The following is a 20,075-nucleotide window of genomic DNA, read 5'->3' on the forward strand; positions in this document are numbered from 1 at the left end:
GTTCTTGGGTCCTCCTGTCTCTGCCAGCCAGATACTGAAACTTGCAGCCATGCCCAGTTTTTTATGTAGGTGCTGGAGATTCAGATTTAGGTCCCCATGTTTGCAAAACAAGTGTGTCTTATCCACTGAGCCACCTTCCCAGCCCCTGTACCAACTTTCCTTTGATACACACACACACAGACACACACACACACACACACACACACACACACACACACACACACACACACAGAGACACGCACATACGCAGTTTATTTATTTGTTTAATGTGTATCCCTGTATTCTATGTGCAAGATTGCTGCCCGTGGAGACCAGAAGAAGGCATCATTTGCCTTAGAACTGGAGTTACAGAAGGTTGTGAGCCACTCTGTGTTGTGCACAGGAAGTTGAACTGGGGTCCACTGGAAGAATAGTCAGTACTTTTTTAAACATCAAGCCATTTCTGTATCCCCATGTACCAACTTTTTGAAAGCAAATTCTATAAAACCTCAGGTAAGAAGAGAACAGTCGCTGAATCAATAATAACCCTGCCAAACAGAAAGAATCAGGGCTTCACGGGCTTGCTGGTGAGCTCTGCCCAACACTTAAAGAGCAATCTCTGTTAGAAAGTGGAAATAGAGGTGTTACTTCCTGTCTCAGTCTATGAGGCTAGTATGACCCTCACGGAAGTCAACAAAGACATTACAAAGACAACTATAACATGAATATTCAAGCAAACACAGGGGCTGGAGAGATGGCTGAAATGATGGTTAAGAGCACTGACTGCTCTTCCAGATGACCCAACGGGGATTTCCAGCACCTGCATGACTTCTTACAGCTATCTGTAACTCCAGCTCCAGGGCTTCAGCGTCCTCTTCTCATCTCTGAAGGAACCAGGCACACACATGGTACACACACAAAACACAGGAAGAAACAAAATGCAGTCAAAACACCTATACACATTAAATAAATGAACTTTTAAACACAAGCATTAAAAATTCAAGTCAAGCAATTGCAAATATAATTAATTATATATTACGGCCAAGTGGAATTTTTTATGATGTATCTTTTTTATTTAATATTGTATAGCATATAGAAGATATATATTTATATCTTTTATTCTTCCTTATACTTTACATCCTGACTGCAGTTTCCTCTCCCTTCACTCTCCCAGTCCTCTCCGTACCTCCTCTCTCCCCATATTCACTCATCTTCTGTTTCCCTTAAAAAAATAAAAGAGCATGCCTCCTAGGGACATCAACCAAACACAGTTGCAATACTACTAGGCCCATATCTCATGTCAAGGCTGGACGAGGCAACCCATTAGGAAGAAAAGGGTCCCAAGTTCCGGCAAGAGTCAGAGACACCCTCTAACTCCCATTGTTGGCAGTCCCACAAGAACACCCAGCTATACAACCATAAGGTACATGCAGAGGACCCAACTCCACCCATACAGGATTCCTGTTTGTTGTCTCAGTTTCTATGAGCCCCTATGACCCCTGTTTAGTTGATTCTGTAGGCTGTGTTCTTGTGGTGCCCTCAACTCCTCTGGTTACTTCAATCCTTTCCCCTCCTCTTCTGTGAGAGTCTCCTGGCTCTGCCTAGTGTTTGGCTGTGGATCTACATCTGCTCTCATAAGATGCTGGATGATGCATCTCTAATGACAGTTGGGCTATGCACTGGTCTATGAGTATAGCAGAATATCAGTAATCATATTGTTGCTTTTTTTCATTGGCCAAATTCTGCTCCAGCATTACTTCAGCATATCTTGGAGGCAGAGCAGACTGTGGTCGAAGTCTTTGTGGCTTGGTTGGTATCTCAGTTCCACTCCTGGAAACCTTGCCTGGTGATAGAAGATGGATGGTTCATGCTTCGTATCCCCCATTCTTACCATTATTATCAATAGGGTCACTCTTGAAGATTCCAGGGAGTTTACACTGCACTAGATTTCCACATTGGCTCCCAAATGCTTCTCAATTCCAGTCATCTCTCCCTCTCACCTCCATCTGATCCCTTCTGTTCCCATGCCCACATGCCCCCCCTCCCCCGTCCAACCATAAAATCTATTTCATTTCCCCTTCCCAGGGAGATCCTTCTTTGAGCTCTCCTTGTCACTTAGCCTCCCTGGGCCTAATTGTAGCATGATTGTCTTTACTTAATAGCCAATGTCCATGCCTAAGTGAGTACATACCATTTTTGTCTTTCTGGGTCTGGATTACCTCGCTCAGAATGATTTTTTTTCTAGTTCCACCAATTTGCCTGAAAATTTAATAATGTCATTATAAATCTACCACATTTTCTTTATCCATTCTTCAGTTGAAGAATATCTAGGTCGTTTCTAGTTTCTGACTATTATGAATAAAGCCACTATGAAAAAGGTTGATCAAGTGTCCTTGTGGTAGGATGGAGTATCATTTGGGTATATGTCCAAGAATAGTATAGCTGTTTACGTAGGTGTTCCAACTTTCTGAGGAACTTCCATATTGATTTCCGTAGTGGCTGTACAAGTTTGCACTCCCACCAGCAATGGGGGGGAGTGGTCCTCTTACTCCACATCCCCACCAGCATGAGCTGTCACTTGTGTTTTTGAGTTTAGTCATTCTGACAGGTATAAATGGAATCTCAAAGTTGTTTTGATGTGCATTGCCCTGATGGCTAAGGATGTTGTACATTTCTTTGAATGTTTCCCAGCCATTTGAGATTCTTCTATTGAGAATTCTCTGTTTAGATCTGTATCCCATTTTTCAAATTGGATTATTTGGTTTTTTGATGCGTAGTTTCTTGAGTTCTTTATGTACTTTGGAAATCAGTCCTCTACCAGAAGTGGAGTTGGTGAAAGCCTTTCCTGTTCTGTAGGCTGCCATTCTGTCCTATTGACAGTGTCTTTGCCTTACAGAAGCTTTTTAGTTTCATTTATTGTCAACCTTAGTGTCTGTGTTATTGGTGTTCTGTTCAGGAAGTTGTTTCCTGTGCCTATGTGTTCAAGGCTATTCCCCACCTTTTCTTCTATTAGGTTCAGTGTATCTGTTTTTATGTTGAGGTTTTTGATCCACTTAGACTTGAGTTTTGTGAAGGGTAATGGATATGGATCCACTTGCAATTTTTTTACATGCTGACATCTAGTTTGGAGGTCAGAGGAGAATACTCTGGGGTCAGTTGTTTTCTTCCACCTTTATGTGGTTCTGGTAATGGAACACAGATTTCCAGGCTTATTAAGTCAACACCCACCTTTACCCAACATATATATATATATATTTTTCTGGGAATATATTGGAAGCTCAAGAATTCGTGGTTGTTCAGTCTACAAAGCTGAATGTCTCGGCTGGTCTTTAGTATATTCAGGCTCTAATGCCAGCCAGAGTGACCATAAGCAGGCTGAGAGAGAGCTTCTTTCTTCCATGTCCTTTATATAGACTGCCACCAAAAGGTGTGGCCCAGATTAAAGGTATATCTTCCCACCTCAAAAGATCTTGATCAAAAGTGGTTTATCCCACCTCAAGTGATTTAATTAAGAATAAAAATTCCTTACAAGTATACCATGCCACTTAGGTTTTAGTTAATTCCAGATATAAACAAGTTGAAAACCAAGTATAGCTGTTACAAGTCTACCCCTTGTGAACTTGACACACAATCATATCTTTATGGCATGCTTAATTTCTACATGAAAATAATAATCATGCCATAATTATGCCTAATATAATATAGTTAGCTCATGCACAATTGCAAATGCATATATTTAGCCAGGGCATAATTAAGCCTACCAATGTAACTATACCATGTACAAATAATTGAAAAGACATTATAAGTTTTAAAATAGGTAGCATTCTTTCAGTATCTCAAAACTTAAATATGATAACCACTGATATTGTCTTTTTAACAATTAGTCATCTGTTTATTAATATCATAGCTCAAAGTCCAATTCAGTTTCACCCATAATATGTATACCCTATATCTATTTCTTTTTCTGTATTAACTTTGAAGCAATTTTGGGCATTATGTAAAGCATTTACCTCTGTAGGGAAGGGAATGTTTACCTGGGGGCCAGACCCAGCTTGCATCTAGCTTGCTTCCATTTTGCCTAGCCAGTATCCCACCATAGACCAATCCCAACATCTTATTTCATGTTATATTATGAAATAAAGACATCAAGGAAAGAAAACAGAAATATCTGTAGTAACAACATTCTTAACAAAATATGACAGAAACAACCCTTGTTTCTGCAATTGTTCACATGACCTTAGGTATTTATATATACTTTCCTCTACTACCTATTCTGTATTGCCTCCAGGGATTCATCAATGTTTTCACTATTTTCCCTGGCAGTAACAACTCTAAAGGCTTCCATTTGGCCTTTCCAACCATAATAACCCGCACTCCAAGTCAAGGAACCACTGTGAGAATTCTGCCAACTTCTAAATATATCTATCCCAATTATATATTCTGGACTGGGGAAGTAACCACTGAATGAGTTCAGGGGCCCACTGAACCTACTCTAAGGCAGATACCATCCAAACCTTCATTGATTCCATGACCTTCATAAGCCTCTATTCTAACTGGCGGGTTATAAGTTTCTTTGGGTCTCCTGGAATCAGTGTCAATTCAGAATCATTGTCTGGTACATCCCAGAAAGTCTGATTCGATTTTTTTCACCCAGTGTACATTACTCTTGTAAAATGTCTCCCTGGAGAAGGACTGGAGAAAGGTTAACAGTAATACCTCTTAGGTATTTTATCAAGGTCCTTGCTTAGGGAAACCTGCCCATATCTCTTCATTCAAAGAGTTCTGGGTCTACAAACTGACTCTAGTCTTGAATTTGATTCCTGGGCTGAGATTCCTTTTTGCCAATGGAATCTTTCATTTGTCTGAGAATTTTTCCACTTATGCAGATCAAACAAAAATGCACTAGACTTCTCATCTAATTCTTGCCTGAAAACACCATGATTGATTAGCCAATTCCCAAAGGTCTATAAAAGTCATGCCACCATAAAAATCACTTTGCCTGTGTTGATCATGACAGTCATGCCATTATGGACGTTGCTTTGTCTATGCTTCCCATTATGACAACTGCTATCATCTTGCTTTTGACAATTCAGTGCTACCACCAGGCCCCTGCTACTTCCCACCCCAATTCAACAGCCAAGACATTTTTGAGAATACAACCAATAGAGAATGGTACTGAGGTATTTTTCAGACCTGATAGGAAATGAGGTCTCATCTATGAAAAGAGAATGAGGAATTCAAATGCATATTACTAAGTGAATGCGGATGTAAAACAGCTCTTATCTCAAGGGGGAAAGGAGATTCTGAACCCAATATGAGTCACCTGGCCCTAAAGGAACAGGGATTCTTAATATCCTGTTCTATGGGGGCAGTTACATGAAACTATTACTTCCAGAACAAAGAAAGTTACACATCAAGGCTCTTACCTAATTTTGAGGGGCAAAGGTAGGTAGCTTAAGGCGAAGCAAGGCCAATTCTAGTTATGAGTTTTAGATGCTATCTGATGACATTCTTAGCTTTTGGGCTGGTGGAATCTGGTGGTCTGCTGAGAAAACATTTTAATGGGTTTTAAGTGACACTCAAAAGGGTGCTAGGGCGTTGTCTCCACTGGTGTGGATAATGATTGGCTATTAAAGGGACTAAAAGTAGCTCAGATAAATAACCTGCAGGATTCTGCTGCAGAATTCTGCTTAGACTTGGGAAGTTCCAATCTGCCATTCAGCCTTGTCTAATCTAACGCAACAGTGTGCTTTCTTTTTCTGAGAACTTAAGACACCAATATGAAGAGGTAGTATACTACAGGATTTCACCGAGTAGGTGGGAAGATGCCATCACACATGTGTCAAATGGGTACCTTCAACTCTAGGATAAACCCCTAGTGTGCACTGTGGGTTTGAGAACTCATATGTGTGTTCATTGACTGCAACACTAATATAACACAGTGGAAGTTATAGTGGGTATGTGGGTGCTGGGACTGTATAGGCACTCTTTATTTCTAGACCCCAAATAAGTTTTGTTTTACAGTTAACCTCAACCTATAAATAATGGCTTCTGAGTTTGGCTGTTCTTTGTTGTCTATCCCCCTCTGCATCTGTATTGCTGTAAGGGAGCAGCCTTTGCTAAAGGCATTGCGTGCTTGTTGGCCGGCTCTTCATAATCACTGGGGAAAATCTTCAGGCTTGAACGAAGTGGTTTTAAATAGCATGGATACTCTTGCTCCAAGCCCAGATGGGACGTCCATTTCCTTTTCCACTAGACCCTCACTCTACCTAAGGGCAAACAGTCGAGGAATTTGTCCCTCCCAGTCCTCTTTGCACATCCACAAAGAACTTGCCAGTGAAGTCACCTTCTCTCTTTTTCTAGAAGCAGCTCTCCTGTCTCACAATCCTATCATGACTTCAGGAACACAGTCACGTCTGTCCTCTCACATGACTTGCCACATGTCTGGTTTTCCCCTGGGTCTTTTTGTATCACCATACTAAAAGCTCAACTTATCTTCTTTACAAAAAAAAAAAAGCCAAAAGTATTTCCAGCCAAAATTAGTGAGGATTTGTCAAAACAAATAAATGTAAGGAAATCATATAAAAACCTACAAACCAGGAGTGGTGGTAGCACACATCTTTAATCCCAGGGCTGGGGAGGCAGAGGCCAGTGGATCTCTCTGAGTTTGAGGACAGCCTGGTGTACACACTGTGATCTTTAACTGTTCTTTATGGCAATGAACAACCTTGTGACCCATCCAAATCCACTGTTAGTGTTTATCAGCATGAAATGTGGCAACTTTAATTGTATTTCTCCTTTGTTCCTGGGTATGTATGTTTCCTATCTCTCTTTCCTACAAAAATATAAATTCCATAAAGATAAGATTTTTAGCTTGTTTTGCTCAGTGTTATATTCCAAATGCTTGGCATTTGGGTCAAAGAAAATATTTGTTGAATACATGTGGTCTAGTTTCTGTAACATCAACTTTAAAAATAAAATGTATTCATTTTATCATACAGTTGTTTCAAACCCAAGGCATCAACATTATTAAATGTCTTTTTTTCCCCTAAATGTCATTGGTAGTTGTTGCAGAAGCTGTTGGAGTTATCTTGTGGTGGCTGGAACTCTGGCTGGCATCTTGTGCTGGGGTATATAAGACATGGAATGTTCAAAATATTTGACAGTACTCTTCAGACTGAGTCCTTAACTGTTTTCCTTGGAACTTGTCTCACTATGCATTTCTTGTTTAACAAATCCAAAAAACTACACATACACAAACAATTCCACTGGGCATGGTGGCATATATCTGTAGTCCCAGCACTTGAGAGACAGAGGCAAGATCAGGAGTTCAAGGCCATCCTCAGCTACAAAGTAAGTTCAAGGTGAGTCTAGGTTATATGAAACCCTCATTAAAGCAATCTGCCTCAACAAAATTAATTGACCAAATATATGTCCATTGTAAAGACCCTGGAGATTTGTAGGATCTGGAAGAGGAACAGAGTCTCATCTTCCTGAGTGAGGGGTAAGGGGAATGTTAATATTAAGCACTTCTACACTTTTTAGTGCACACAATAAATGTAATCAAAAGACAAATTAAACTAGGGGGTAAGTAATTAAATGATGTTATGGGGTACCCGAAAAGAAAAACTCCTAAGAGGCCTGAATAAGTCAGATGAAATCTGTATTAACTACTGGCAGTATTGTCCCAAACAGATTAGCCAGAAGCAACCCAACCCCCAGCTGGAGTTTTTAAGGGGAAAAAAATGCAGTTGTGACATATACAGAAAGGCAGTGCCGGAAATCTGCAACACTCAAGCCTTGCTTACAGAAGTGGAGAGATAACAAAGGGTCAAGCAGTCAACGTGTAACTCACAATCACATTGTATAGGAATTTAGGGCTGGTCCAGAGACCAGTTTTAGCCAAGATAGTTTCAGTCTTAGAAACACTTTATGAGATAGCATAACTATATTTCAGTAGCTTACATTGACATTTGCAAATGGATAAAAATAAATATATCAATCTATATATCTAAGTGTCAAGGGGTGAGTTCTAGTTCAAACTAGCAATGGACCATCGAGATGGTGAAGGTGTTTTCCACCAACCTGGTAACTGGAGTTTGATTCTGGAACCCACATGGGGGAAGTTGAAAAATTCCGCAAGTGCACATCTCTCCATAGCCATGCACAGAAATAAATAATAAATGTAAAACACACTAAGAATGGAATGCGAAATGGAATACCAGGGGTTTCTTACCAGCATACCTTAATTTGTTTGTTGTTGTTTTGTTTAATGACAGGGTCTGGTTAGTCCAGACTGTCTTGAATTTCTGATTCCCCTGCCTTAGCTTCCCAAGTGCTAGGAATACAGGGTTGTGCCATTTGATTTTTTTTTTCTTTTTGCTTAATTTGGTTTTACGAAACAGATTTCAATTCTGTTTCTATCAAGGACCCACCTTTAGGTGCCTGTGGTTCAAAGAAGATGGCGGTTAACCTGAAGCATGCTTATAGCCTTGGGCAAGGAAGTGCATGCTGTTATAGCCTTGGGCAAATGCTTACCCTGATTATGCCTCGGTTTCCTCTTTGTTCAACATTGCTGTAAAGATAAGGGACTGCTGGGAAGTGTGGGGAGAAGCCTAAATCTACTATGTGCCTCTACTTTTAGGCATGTTCTTTCAGGTACAAGTCTTCACTGCTCCTGAAAACCCATTGTAGTTTGCTATGCATATTTCACTCACCTTTTCACTTCTGCTCCTCTGTTGTCATCTTTTAAATTTTACTTTTTAAACCACATTCTGAACAATTTACTCAGTAATAGGATGCTTCAGGCTGCTTTTGGCCCTTGAATCCAATTCACTTACTCCAGGCACGAGGTCACACAGCCTAATAATGTCAACCAACACACGGCATCCTGTGACCACAATAATGATGGGTATTACCTCTTCATCTGCCACAGCTCCTGCTGACTCCTCGTTCTCTGGTGCTGGGACTCTACTGTCACTGTGAACTGGAGGTCCAGCACAGTCACCCAACAGGAAGTGAAGAGCTCAACCTGGAACCAGAAGCCGGAAGGACCAGAATGATGTAGAGGGGGAACAGATGAGCACCCGGATGGTGGCTGTCAACAGGCCCACATCCTTCAGGTACTCTGCCATGCCCTGCTCAGTGTTGAGGACCATGCCACTGTCTATCAAGGATCCATCCTTAGAGAAGGTTGCCTGAGCCTCCAACCTCATAGAATTACCACTGGCCATCAGCGCTGCCATACTAAAGTACAAGGACATCCAAGCCCCAAATGAGGCAGGTGAGTGGAAGGACAGCGAGATTATAAGGCAGGGAATGGCACTGTCCCCAGTAAGACCCACAGGCAAAACCTCAGAGTTCCTTCATTCTCTTCAAATATCTTCTTTCAACATCTTCCCTCTTTTAGCCACTTTGTCCTATGTAGGTGGAGGTTCATGACCCACTGCCCTTCAATCCCAAATGAACAAGCAAAGACTTATATTAATTATAAAACTGTTGGCCAATATCCAGGGCTTCTTATTGGCCAGATCTACCTTAATCATTAACCCATTTCTATTAAGCTATGTATTTCCACATGGTCTTAACTTACCGGTGAAGGGTCCCGAACTGTTACTCCTTCCTCCACTACATGGTGTCTTTTTTTTGGTCTCTCCCTGCCTACCCTTCTCAGAATTCTCCTCATCTCCTAGTCCCACATATCTTCCTGCCTCTATTGGCCAAACAGTATTTTATTCATCAACCAATAAGAGAAACATATATACAGAAGGTCATCCCCCATCAGCCCTGGGCACTGTAGTGCTAAACAAATTCTCCACTATGCATCAAGGGTGAGCTACCAGAAGTGCAGTTAGTAGACCCCAGCAGCCATGAACTTTTGGATGTTTAAAGTACTTGCAGATTGAGACGGTTTTTCTGTAGCTTTTGAGTCCATCCTGGAACTCACTCTGTAGACCAGGCTGGCCTAAAACTCTCAGAGATCCACCGGCCTCTGCCTCCCAAGTGCTGGGGTTAAAGGTGTGGGCCACCACCACCTGGCTAAAGTATTTGCAGATCAATATTTGGGCTGTTGGATATTAGAAAAAAATCACCTTCAGAGATGATTATTGGCTGACAAAATGTTGTATGGCCAGAACATGGTTCCTTTTTGTGGTTCATCATGACTTTGTCCTGGTCCATTATACTTTTAAATTTAGGTACTTCCATTGACATTTTAGTCCAAGCTTGGTATGCAAATCAGCTGTTTTTACTTAGAAGTGTTGAATGTCATTTATTTTAGCAACAAATGGAAAAAGTCTATTTAAAGAAGATGTCAACTTCTAACTTTTAAGTTCCTTATCAAATATTTTAACTTAAGAATTAATTTTCAAGTCTGGTGTGCTGACGTCTGCCTGGCATCCCAGGCCTTAGGGGTTGGAGGAGGCAAGAAGATCAGGAGTTCAAGGTCATTCTCAACTACATAACTAGTTCCAGGATAGCCTGGTTATAGGAGACCTTGCCTCAAACATTTTAAAAATTAAAAGTTATAAAAATAGCTTAATAGACATATTTAATACATTTAATTTTGAAGTTATGTGGAGATTAAACTGATAACATTATTTCCCAAATTTAATCTAAAGCAATCCCTATACATTTAGCTAAACCTGTTGTGCAGTTTGTTTCTTTTTTAATTGTTATTATTGTGAGAGGGCATGGAGTACCTGTCAATGGACTACATGTGGAGGTTGGAGAACAACTTTTATGGAGTCAATCAGTTCTCTCCTTTTACCTCTATGTAGGTTTTGAGAGGGTTGTCAGAATTTACAATAAATGCTCTTACCCACTAAGTCATCTTACTGGACTCGTGTGTGTGTGTGTGTGTGTGTGTGTGTGTGTGTGTGTGTGTGTATCATATGCATGGCACATGTGTGAGGGTGCCAGCACTCATGTGTGCTCATGCAGAGGCCAGAGGATGACATCAGGAGTCTTGTTCTACTTTTGTTCACCTTACCACCTTGACATAGGTCTCTCAGTCAAACTAAAGTAATCTAATATAAATACCTATGCCATAAAATATTATTCTTTCTTTTATATTGTTTCACCGGAAGTAAGGAAGAGGGGGAGGGAGGGAGGAAGAAAGGAAGGAGAAAGTAAACAAAAGTTTAACCCCCTTTTTCTTTTCCATGGTTACTCTTGCACCAGTAATTGTTAATATAGAAGAAACACCTGGTATCAAATATTTATCTTGGTTCACTAAGAGAACACTCCAGTGCCTTTATAAATATCAATAATAAAATATCATTCCTTCATTAAATCATAGCACTGATGAGTATCTGTAGAAGGAAGGCATGTTGGGGAAAATATAGAATTCGTCGCACAGCCCTGTCTGAACTTTGTTATTCAGACTGCTCTGTAGATCATGACCCAGAACCCAGACAGGATGAAAGTCCCATACCCAGTGAGTTAGAGACATGAAGCTTAAGTACTTACCCTCTCTTCTGCCTACACTGCCTAGTAGTAGGAACCTGTGTGGGTAGGGGTGCTTTGGGTTCAAGTTCAGCTAATGCCTTGTTGCCTGGTCTAGGAAAAATTACCTGAGTGTTTTGTGTTTTAGTCTTCTGACTTTTAGTGGGAATAAGATATGGCAAAATACCATAAACATAAAATAAAAATAAGTAAACCTTAAAACACACACATACACACACACACTTAAAATGTAAAAGACTAGGTGTGTGTTCTTGGGAGGCAAAGCAGGCAGATCTCTGGCTAGCCAGTGGTCTACGAGATGAGACTGGCTCAAGAAAAGAAAAAAAAATAGAAGGAAGAAAATTAAAGACAAAAACATGTGAGCGCTAAGTTACATAAAAACACAAATTTTAAAAGTCAAAAAGTACCACACATTACATAACCGAAAACAACTTACTAATTAGTGAGTTACATGCCATACACACATCTCCTTTTCCTCCTAAAAGATGTTAGGTTATAGCAATAACACTTTCTCTTAATTTTTCTTTTTCTTTTCTTTCTTTCTTTTTTTATTGAGGCTGGGTTTCACAGTGTAGCCCAGGTGCCCAGGTGCTGACCCTGAACTTCCTTGGCCTTCCACAGCGCTGGGATTATAAGTGTATACCACTATCCTGTCTAGGATTGGATTTTGTACTACAGTGGCTTACATGTAGACAAAGCTGCTCTTGAACTCTAGACAGACACCAGTCGGAGCAAAGGGCATGCACTACTACACTAAGCCATTTTTTCCTTCCTTTTGAGACATGGTTTCCTGTATCTCAGGCTGGCCTTGAACTGACTGTATAGCTGATGGTGACCCCAAATTCTCAATGCTGAGAAGGTTACAGGCTAACCCCAAGACGAGCAGCTGTCAATAACATTATTTTCAATGATCAGATATTCTCTCCTGTCTCTCCTTCCCTCCCTACTTCCCTCTCTCCCTCCTTCCCTTTCTTCTTTTTTAAACTGAGGCAGAGTCTCCTGTGGCCTTATTGGGTCTTAAACTCACTGTACAGCCTAGTATGACCTTCAATTCCACATTCTCCTGCCTCTTCCTACCATGGACAGCTGTCACAGTCTTTCTCCTACACTCCTGTTTTATCAGGACCTTTACAGATAAGGACACAAAGGCACAGAAAGGTCACTCAATTTGCCTAAAGTCAAACTGAAATTTGAGGCAGACAAGACTGAAGCCTTCATCATCAAGTCTGAGCTAAAACCAAAAGACAAAACCATTCTGCCTCAGACTCCAGAGTTAGGGATTGCAAGTGTGGGCCACCATCATGGTTTACTTGTTTCCCTCCTTCCCTCCCTCTCTCCCGGCTTCTCTACCTCCCTCTCTCTCTCCCTGTCTCTCTTCTTTTCTTCCTTCTTCCTTTCCTCCCTCCCCATCTCTCTCTTTCTTTCCTTTTTTTTTTTTTGAATAGGGGTATCATGTACCTGGCTGGCCTTGAACTCTATGTAGTGGAGGCTGACCCTGAACTCTGACCCTGTCCTTTACTTCCCAAGTGCTGAGATTAGACAAATAATCCCAGTGTAGTCTTCATTTTCTTTATTCTCTTAATTATTCAAGTCTTAAGAAACTACAAGAACTGAAGTGGAGGTAGTGGGAATGTGTGATTCTTTCATTCTTGATGCTAAAGGCAGTGTCCCTGCCCTATGAGGATGATGCAATTTGATCTTGAGAAGAACTGAGAAAGACCTTCTCCTTCCATCTGTCTGAAAAGAAGGGTTATTGACTCAATAGTGGACAGTTAATGTTATTTTCTTTTGGCCTTGCTTTTGACTAAATGATTTATTTCCTTTGATCTTTTAATTATGTTCATCACACTAATAGATTTCCTAATTCTGAAAGCTTTTCTTTGGGAAAACCCCTGTGAGTCATGGAGAATTTAATTTTTTTAATGTCTCCCTATACTACTAAGGAATTGTTCATTGTCGTTGGTACTCTTGGAGAAGATGGCTCTGTCCTGGGTTTGATCTGGACTGTTTGTTTGCTTGTTTGTTTGTTTGAGACATGGTTTACTTTGTAGCCCACATTTACTTGATTCTTTGTAAATTGGTGGCCTTGAAATAATTGTGATCCTCCTGCCTCAGCCTTGGGACTGTAGTTTTAGATCACGTTTTTGTCAGCATTTGCTACTGCAATTTAATTGTGTGTTTGCCTGGATTCTCCTTTGGAGGAAACAGAAAAATGTTCCAGCTGATGAAAATAGATTTACACCAAGAGTGTGTCTTAGTTAAGATTACTGTTGCTGTGATTAAACACCATGACCAAAGCAGTGTGGGATAGGAAAGGGTTTATTTGGCTTATGCTTCCACTGTTCATCATTGGGGAAAGTTAGAACAGGAACTCTAACAGGGCAAGAACCTAGTCAGAAGCCGATGCATAGATCATGGAAAGGTACTGCTTGTTGGCTTGGTCCTCATGGCTTGCTCAGCCTGCTTTCTCATAGAACCCAATACCACCAATCCAGGGATGGCCCTACCCACAATGGTCTGGGCCTTCTCCTGTCAATCACTAATCAAGATAATGCCCTACAAAGCATTTTCTCAGTTGAGGCTCCTTCCTTTCTGATGACTGTAGCTTGTGTCAAGTTAGCATAAAACTAGCCAGTTCAGGTGGTGGGAACTCACCAAGAATCTCAGCACTCTGGGAACAAAGGAAATTTGAGGCTGGTCTGGGCTATATAGTGAGTTGGAAGCTAGCCAGGATTATACTGTAAGACCCTGTATCAAAAAAAAAAAGAGGAAAAAGAAAGGAAGGGAGGGAGGGAAGGGGAGAAGGGGGAGAAGAAAAGAAGCCAGGGATTCATGAAGACCTTTGAAGGTTTCTGGGTGTATGAAAAACTAAACTAGAAAGAGGTACACTCGGCTTCCCTTTGTTACATCTCTGCTCTCTCCTTCCTATCTGTTCCCCATCCCAGTGCAAGCAATTTTTTTTTTTTTGGCAAAAATTGGTAAGTCATCTCTGACTTAAAACTCTTTAATGCTTACAGATACTCTTAGGATAATGGGGGAAAGAACTACTGTTATTGAAGTGCTTGGGTGATAGAGTTAGAAGGATTATCAGGAGTCATGGCCAGTTCAGGCTATAGAGTATATCCCTGTCTCAAGAACAAAAACAAGAGACTAGAGAGATGGCTCAGGAGTTAAGAGTTCATGGTGCTCTTCTAGAGAGATGGCTCGGAGTTAAGAGTTCATGGTGCTCCTCTAGAGAGATGGCTCGGGAGTTAAGAGTTCATGGTGCTCTTCTAGAGAGATGGCTCGGAGTTAAGAGTTCATGGTGCTCCTCTAGAAGATCTTGCATTTCCCAGCATCCACCTGGTAGCTTACCACCATCCATAACTCTAGTGCTGGAAACTGAACCCAGGTCCTTCTGCAAGATCAGCAAGTGTTCTTAACCACTGAGCAATCTTTCCACCCCTATTCCTACATTCTTTTACAAATTTAACAAAGAATTTTCATCCTTTAGGTATCAATAAAAACAAATAAAAAACTGTAATTGTAACTCTCAGGTCATTTTATATATTTCCTGTTATAAAAGAATTTACTTACTTTATGTGTGCATGTATGTGCATCTAAATGTAGATACATACACTGTGTGTTTGCTACCCGAGGAAGCCAGAGACAATGTCCAATTCCCTGGAGGTGGGATTACAAACAATTGTGCCACCCACCATTTAGATGCTGAGAACTGAACCCAGGTCCTCTTCAAGAGCAGTAATCACTCTTAATGGCCGAACCATCTCTTTTGTCCCATGGAAGTACTTTATGTTTAATATGTGAGTAATTATGTATGGGACATCTCTGCAACTAGAATGCATGCTTCATCAAAAGGACCCTCCTCGGGCTAACACAGAATTCTGTATGTATCCAAAGTTGACCTCAAATTCATAGCTATCCTCCTGCCTCAGCTTCCTCGGTGCTAGGTTTGTAGGAACCTCCCCATGTTCATCCTTACCATTATATTGTTAACAAAATGTTTCACTATGTTTATATGAGTGAATGAATAAACCAGTGACTGCAAAATGACTAGAGTCATTAATTCTGGTGTAGATCTTAAACTATCGAAGTTCAGTATTATAAATGTCTCATCATAGCATAATGGGTACTCTGCAACAGGAATTGCCTATAATTTACAACCACACACTTCTGCGATCACATCTGGTAAACTTCCTCTGCACATAGATAAAATCTTACTGAAAGAAGTCGAGTTGTAGGATCTTAGCTTTTAAAACTGCATCTGCAGTAAGATCGTCGGCGAAGGCATGATTCATTTCAGTTAAATGGATTGTATTCGGAAGTCCGGGCTTGAGAAATAAGTAAACAATGATGGCCTTTAAAAAAGATATCAAGTGTTTTCCATGATGCTGTATATTTCCACTCTATTCCCTTCGTGTTGCATTCATCGGAATCAACAATTTTGTGGCTCAGAAGCACATCATTGCCATCATTGCATTAACTGTGAAGAAAGTTTCGGTGACAACATCACTGCTGCAGCAAAGCAAATGTGTGTGGATGCAATGTGCCCAGTGAAAAGCTTCAGGCAGACTTAAGATTGGAGTTGACTCTCTGATAGTCACTATTAGCTTAGGAAGAATAACTATCTCCTAGGTTTGTGGGTTTGTGGGTTTGTGGTGAGGAGTTGTTGTCATTGTTGACTGAACTTCCTTTCTCCATCACTCAGGCTTACAGAAATCAGGTTTTTTTAAAGCTTTTTTTATTACTTTAATTTTAAATAGCTTGCTTCACATGCCAATCCCAGTTCCCTCCCCTCCTCCCACAACCCCCATCATCCTCTCCAGCCTCCCAGTTTTGAAGCTCTGCATGTGATGCTGCTACTGAACCAGTGTTTTACATCTCTACCCTTTCAGTACCTGCCTCGTTAAGTGAGCACTTGGGCTTTGCAAACTTCTTCATTTACTACTCAGTCATTCCTCAGCATTTCTGTTGTATACAAAGATCCTAGAAGTATCAGGTTTGTGGTGGGAGCGGGGGTCATAAGAATCAGGCTTTTATAGAAGGCTTTATTGATGTAATTAACATCTCTGTCTCCAGCATGTACTTGGCTATTTTGCTCCAGTTCTGTTTCTAGGATGATATTTGAGTACCTGGTTCACCCAGGAAGTCAGGAACATGAGTCTGCCTCTGTGAAGTTAGCAGCTTCTGGGCCAGGAGAGAGTCAAAGGGCTACCTGCTGGCTTCACAGCTCTAGAGTAAACTGGTTTTATGTTTGGATTTTAGCTTCCTCTTTTGTGAAGCATAGATGATACATGACATAAGAGGTTTTTTTCATATATATAAGAGGCTTATAGTGATAATCAGAGCAGGTGAAATGAAAAACACTGTGAATATAAGTTGGTTGGTGCTACACAGGAATATAAAACCATCAGATCTGCATTTAGCTAATTCTCATTCATTGTGAATTAGTGAATAAGGCACTGACATTTAACAAGATGATGAACCCAAACAACTTTGCTCCAAAAACATAATTCCATTTCTGCAGGCATTACTCTAGTAAAGGAATAGAAACAAGAGCTGAGGATGTATCTCAGTGGTTGTGTCTGCCTGGTGTACACAAGTCTGTGGTTTCATCTTTAGCACCATCTAAACCATACTTAGTGGTACACTCCTGTTTATCTTGCCCTCAGCATGGAGGCAGAGGAGTGGGGAGATCAAAATCATCTCCAGCATCATAGGGTCATCAAGGCCGGTTAGTTAAGACCCTGTCTAAGCAAAGCAAAACAAAATAAAAAAATAAACAAAAGATACTTGTGTGTGTATGCACACACACATTTTAGTTTAGAGTTTACTTCAGAATTTCCCATTCTTTGACCAACGCACGTTTCTTAGGATGTTAGTGAGAAGTAGGCAGGTTAAACGAATGTTTAATTAGATCTTTACAATTCGCCATTCTCTGGCCAACTAGCCAAGCAAGAGAATGAACACCTGTGATCCCAGAATTTAGAGGATAACTTTGAGATCTAGGCCATTCTTGGTAACTGTAGCAGGATCTATTGTCAAAAATTAAGGGCAAACAACAACAAAATCAATAAATCACTATATACCATTCATTTTCAAAGAGTTAAGCACAAACTAAGATGTGAAGCAAAAGCATAATTTACAATTTCTATTATGTGCTGAAATGAGGGGAGGTAGTGTGTTTTATCTATGGTAACATTAGCTGCTAGTTAAAAGTAGAAACTACAGCCTTCCGAGACAGTGAATGCAGGAGGAAGTGAGCCGGGAAAGGAGTGGACAGTAAATATTCAGTATTAGCTGTTAATGTAATAACACAATGGGATCTGACAGGGGGAATCTTTGATTACAATTACTGTTTATTGGCTAGGTGGTTAAGGGCACTCACTGCTCTTCTGGAGGATGTAAGTTCAATTGGCTGGCACACAATTGCCTTCAACTACAGCTCTAGGGTCTCTGACACTCCTTCGGCCTCCTCAGGCACACACATGCACATTCCTGTACATAGACACATAAACACATACATAAACAGTAAATTTTTAAAAAGAAAATATCCGGCATGGTGGCATCCTCCTTCAATGTTAGCACTCAAGAGGCAGAGACATGTAGATCTCTGCAAGTTTCAGTCCAGCCTGACCTATGTATTGAGGTCCAGGCCAGTTAGGGTTAAATAGTGGGCCTCCTCAAAAATTCATATTTTGTGAAATGCTTGATTAAAAGAACAGTTTAATAGTCATAAATGGTAGGGATCCCCTGTAAAGAAAGCTGGATTTTGGATCAGTTGTCACCATTCCCAAGAATCTAGTAATTTCATGAAGTTTAGAGCTGTGAAATGTTTGGAGAAACTTCTTTAAGCACACACACACACACACACACACACACACACTCACTCACTCACTCACTCACACGGATGTGTTATAGTACAGCTAGTCCAACAATGTCCGTCTACTGATGGAAGGTCCAGGAATCCAAAAGTTGTTCAGTCCACAAGACTGTTGTCTCAGCTGCTCTTTGGTATATACAGGGATCCCAAAGAAGGAGGCTCTAATGCTGGTGAATGAATGAACTGGCCAGCAACAGCAAGGGCAAAAACTTCCTTCTTCCACGTTCCTGATGTAGGCCACTACCAGAAGGTGTGACCCAGATTAACGGTGAATCATCTAACCTTGAAAGATCTGGATTGAAAGTGTGTTTTCCCATTCAAATGACTAAGAAAAGTCTCTCCCGGGTGTGCCCAGTGGTTTGGGCTTTAGTTAACTCCAGATGTAGTCAAGTTGACAACCAAGAATAGCTAGTACACCCACAGAGCATCCAACCTTCTGTAACTCCAGTGCCAGGGGGTCTGACACCTTCTGTAACTCCAGCGCCAGGGGGTCTGACACCTTCTGTAACTCCAGCGTCAGGGGATCTGACACCTTCTGGCATTTGTGGTCACCATGCACTCATGTCCACACACCTAAATGTAGCCATACATACCTGCACATGATTAAAAATAATAAAAATAACTATCTTTAAAAGATCTTCTTTATGACATAAGAAATTAACTTTAAAAAATAGTAGTTTGGGGCTACTCACGGTGGCACACACCTGTATGTAATTCCAGCACGTGGGAAGCATCAAGATTTCCAAAAATGTGAAGACAGCCTGGTGTACAGAGAGCCGAACCCTGGCTGGGGATGTACAATGAGACTGTGCTTCAAAACATGAAACCAGAACAAAAATGGACTTTCATTGTGTATGAAGTTTATTTATTAGCACATTTATGTATTGGTAGAGAAAAATCCATCCATGTGCTATGATTGTTTAGTATGGTGAGAATTTTTTTCTCAGGGTGGGTAGCTAAGATTGGGTCTCACTGGCTAGCCTGGAACTCACTAGGTGATATAGGCTGGCCTTACATATTGGCTCTCTTTCTATCTCAACGTACCCAGTGGAACTGCAGGTGTGTGTGCATCGTCACATCTTGTAAAAGAGCTGGCTTTGCATTGGCTCTGGCAGGTGGTTAACTGATGATTGCCAATAAGTAGTGTGTATTTCTTCATTTGGACTTCTCACAGCTCTCTTATCTTGGTGCATGTGGGTGGGGACAGAGTGGAGAGAGATACCATGTGACCCTGGTTGGCTTGAAACTCATTGTGAATTCACAGGGATCCACCTACTTCTACTTTCTGAGTGCTGTGATTAAAGGTACATGTTACCATCCCCAGTGTACCTTAACCTTCAAAAAATTAAGAAAGAAGTCATTATTCATCATAATCAATCTTTTTTTGGTAAAATGATAACTATTATGAAAGATTTTTTTGAATGTTAAGTCATGTGAAAGCAAACTAGTCCATAACAGGAAGTCAATTATTAGAAATATCTGTTCTCTTTTCTCAAACTCTGACCTGGCCAGTTTGGCATTGGTTAATGGGTAGAGGTAAGAAAGAACTTGCAAAATTGAAGGCTCCTCAAGTCTTTATTTCAGAGCATGAAATATGAAATAGGAAACACTTCAGAAGGCATTCTGAAGCAAAATGTATTGACCCATTGCAGTGTTACATACACATAGCCTCCTTATCCCAGATGTCCACAATCCCACTGTTAATCTTCATTCACACTTTACGCATGCAAACTGCTTAAGCTCCATC

This window comes from Mesocricetus auratus, unplaced genomic scaffold (genome assembly GCF_017639785.1).
Source record: "Mesocricetus auratus isolate SY011 unplaced genomic scaffold, BCM_Maur_2.0 Super-Scaffold_100676, whole genome shotgun sequence".
In the NCBI taxonomy this organism is placed as follows: domain Eukaryota; kingdom Metazoa; phylum Chordata; class Mammalia; order Rodentia; family Cricetidae; genus Mesocricetus; species Mesocricetus auratus.